Source organism: Suricata suricatta, chromosome 6 (assembly GCF_006229205.1).
Source record: "Suricata suricatta isolate VVHF042 chromosome 6, meerkat_22Aug2017_6uvM2_HiC, whole genome shotgun sequence".
Taxonomy (NCBI): Eukaryota; Metazoa; Chordata; class Mammalia; order Carnivora; family Herpestidae; genus Suricata; species Suricata suricatta.
In genome coordinates, this window is record NC_043705.1 from 53,933,803 (window position 1) to 53,938,028 (window position 4,226).

Consider the following 4,226-nt stretch of genomic DNA (forward strand, 5'->3'; position numbering starts at 1 on the left):
TATATATATATATATATATATATATATATATACACATTATTTTCACACTTCTTTGTCAGCATGTGTTTGAAGGTTGTTTTTAGTGGTTCAGTGTTGATTCAGATCTGTGCATTTTTAAAATCAGAATAATCATGCTCACACAGTTACCCTTAAGAAAGGTTCAGAAACAAATGTCAGAGGTCATACTGGTTTCTGCTTCCCATTTAACTTAATTTCAGTTGCTATTTTGCTTATTTTAATAAACAAGCTTTGTTTCTTAATATAACACAGCCTTTGATGCTATCAGTAGCCTCATCCAGATGTTAAAAAAATAACCTTTTAACTAGAATTTTCAAATACTTTAATATGCCTGTGGAATTACTTAAACATTCAATGACCCAACCGTATTCAAGCTACTGGCTGGTGTGCATATCTCTCTGATATGAGGTGCGAGGTAGCACTTGGTGACACATACTGATCAGGCCACACATAGTTCAGAGAGTCTAGACATATAATTAACAGGTCGGAGCCTAGTCTCCAGGTTTGGAGATGGGATTTGGGCATATGGTAGCACCTGATGGAACAGGTACTTTCTTTGTCAATTGTTTCTTCCTGACATCAGACTGGAGCTACCCATACTCCCCAGAGGCTGAGATATATACAAATTGTATAAAGCACCATCTTACATAGATATATTCCTTCTCAACTTTGTCCTTTCGTAGATCCCCAGCATGCATGCATCTCTTAAGGTGTAGCTAAAGGGCCCCAAACCCTCCAGCTGCCTTTACAAGAGAGGCTGAACAAACCTTTCCAGGGCCCCCGGACCATACAGCCCATGGCTCCGCCACAGGAGCCGTGGGGCATTGATCTCTGTCTGCTGGACTCCTGGAAACCAAGATCCAAACAGCCATGAGAAGAAAACTCTGCCTCATGGATGTGGTTGTTGTTTAAGAGTGTTCAATTCTGGGACCTGGGAGAATTCAAAGGAAAAGGCCTGATAGCCCCTCAGTATTCTGTGAGCTGAACTTCTGGTAGACATAGGGAAGGAGGGAGGGGAAGAAGCTGGGTGAGGAGGAAAGAATTATATAGAAGAGCATACACAGGGAAAAGAGCAGTGGTAGGAAAGACTTGCTTCAAATATATAAATGTTCATATTGTTGAAGCTTACCTTCCTGCAATAGTGGGCAGTTTTCCAGAGGCAGATCCTGAGACAGGGTACAAATAGTTTATCTTAGAAGTACAGGGAACACCTCTAGGGAAGTGGCCAGATGCTACAGGTTGATACAGCAATCACCAGATGGTACACTATTAACTGAGTTAGCACAGAGGGTGACTGAAGCCTACCTAACACAGGGGGCAACTCCGGGAGCCTGTTAGATGATCCCACTTGGGCACGGGAGCAGATGTGTTTTACACCAACATCTGCTGGGTATTGGCTGAGTGCTGCTCCTAGGGTAGCCAATACTTATTTGTCGGCGCTTCTGGACCTTTGAGTATATCGCATTTAGGAAAGCGACCTTCTGGTTTCAGCGAAAACCCCCAGGGCAGGGATGGACAATTGAAAGTCAGACAGAGGATAATGAATCAACAAGGTCCAAGGAATGCAAGCAGGGCATTGACAGCATCTACTGTATTCTATTAATTCCAAAACTGACTTGAGCCTTCGTGAAATATTTTAACACAGTACATGGAACAAATTTAACCTTTTCTTCATGGTTAAGCATCATCATCAAGAGCATTAGTTAGTTTAGCCTGCTCTGGTAGAGCTACTGTTGAGGTGGTGGAATGATTTGCTTTCAACAAATCATTGAAACTTGTGTGAGCTCTTGCTCCTGTCTCTTCCTCTACCTCTTGGGGATGAGGTCAGGAGCCTGCCTGCAGCAGCACTGCTTCTTCTCAGCAATGGGCTCGAGTCTGCTAGGAGCCAGAAAGTAGAGACATAATCAAGCTTGCTGGAAGTCTAAGTGAAAACAAGGGAAAAGATGGTGATACAGCCAAAAGATTCCCTGTAAGTGTTCTGAAAAGGTCTTGGGTGTCATCTGGCTCCTCAGAAACCCTTCCTGCCTCCTCCTTAAAACTTGGCTTGAGGGAGGAGCCAAGATGGCGGAGAGGAAGGGAGCTCTGTAAACTTCGCCTGCCCCGTCGATTGAACTGAGAAGGACATTACTCTCATCTGCAAGAGCAGAAGGAGAAAATACGGACTCCAGAAGGAAGAGAACCTGAAGGATACCTGAGTGAGTGAGTACGAACTGGGGAGATTGGAAAAAGGGCCAGCCCGTGACAGGCAGGGGAGGTGGCAGCCCCAGCCCAATGCGGAGCAAGCGCACGAAGCCCGAGAGACAAAGGGAAAAGACAGAGAGACTGAACACGCTCATAGTACTGTCTCTGGGGAAGAGGTAAAGAACGCTTAACTGCACTTGGAGAGAGAATCTCACTCCATAGATAACTGCTGGGTAGCCTAAATCCCAAACCCAGGTGGCACAAGGGAAGGAACAGCTTCCAACCTAGCGCCATCTTGGCAAAGAGTCGGCGACCGCTGCAGCAGCGGTGTCAGGGGTGCTCACTTTGACCTCGGTTTTGGGAGTGGGAGCATGCACCTCATTTCCATGGCGCATCTCGCCCCCAGCATTGGCCACGCGAACCCTGAATCCCGGGTGCCAACAGGGAAAAAATAGCCCCCACCCCTGCATGATCCCGACAGAGAGTTGGCGGCGGTGGAGACCTGGGTGCTTGCGCAGGCTGCAGGAGCTCCCGGCTCATTTCCAGCAGCTCCCGGCGCTGCCTTTGGCAACAGCTATGCCCTCATTCCTCCCCCAACGCTAAAACGCTAACGTGATCCCCGCTGGGGGTTGGGTCTGTGACAGTGCGCACATACTTCACCTCCTGCTATGCATCTCACCTCAGGCAGGGGCAGCCGAAATCCCAGCCTGAGCCAAGACAAACCGATTCCTCCCCCTAAGAAGCCAGCAACCAAAACAAAAACATCTCATCTGTGGTAGCATAAAAAGTGCATGGACTGGAACTTTGAATCTAGGCAGGCCTAGAAAATACAAGTCAACCGCACTCAACCACGGCAAAAGGAGATCGGACTCATTAGAGTGGCCTACAGTTCATAGTTCAGCAGAGCTTGGCGTGCTACCTATCTAATCTCTGCAGACACCAAGGCAGAGCCTCTGAGAGCAGCCTCCGAGACCTATCACATCAAACCACGCCTATCCACGAGGGGGAGCTGCTGGGTTTTGTTTTTTTGTTGTTTTTGTTGTTGTTGTTTTTTGCTTTTTTTATAATTTTTTCTTTTTTTCATTTTTTTCCTTTTCGCCTTTTTCTGTACATATTTTTATTATTATTACTTTTTTTACTTAAACTTTTTAAAATTGTTACTCCTCATTTTCCTTTCTCCTTTCTCCCTTTTTTTCTTTTTTTCTTCTTTACCTTCTTGCAATCCAGATATATTCTCCTATATCTCATCCCTACCTCTCCCCTCAACTGGTCATACACTTCTAGACTGTCCACTGTCCTTTGTTGTCTCTGACCCCCTTTATTTATTTATTTATTTATTTATTTATTTTTCTTTCTTTTTCTTTTTCTTTTCTTCTTCTCCTCTTTTCATCTCTTTCCTCTCCATTCTCTTTATTTTCTTTCCCCCTGTTAATGTGTTTGTTTGTTTGATTTGTCTGTGCGTTTGTGTGTTACCCTTCCCTATGTGTGTGTCTGTCTGTTTTCCTTCTTAGGGCTATACCAAGAAACAAGCCAAAGTGTGCATGACAGTGAGTCCCAAATATTGCTGAGTAGGGAAATAAAATATTCAAAGGCACAACAAGAAAAACTGAGAGACACCATTAGAAGAACATTTCCTGAAACGACAGGCGCTGGACAGTCAATAAGCCTCCTTTAACAGAGAAATATTAATAGGTGCACAGTGCACAATGAGCTTTCTAAAGGTGACAAGAGACAGAAAACTAGCAAAAATGACAAAACGAAGGAACTCTCCCCTGAAGAACCTTCAAGAGGAAGTCACAGCCACAGAACTACTCAAGACAGATCTAGACAATATACCGGATCAAGAATTTAAAAAACTTACCATAACATTAATCGCTGGGGTTGAGAAAAGCATCAAAGAATCAACTGAGACAATGACTAGGCAATATAATGAATTTAAAAAGGCTATAGGTGAGGTGAATAACAAATTGGAGGCAGCCACCTCAAGGACTGATGAGGCAGAGAGAAGAATAGGTGAATTAGAAGAT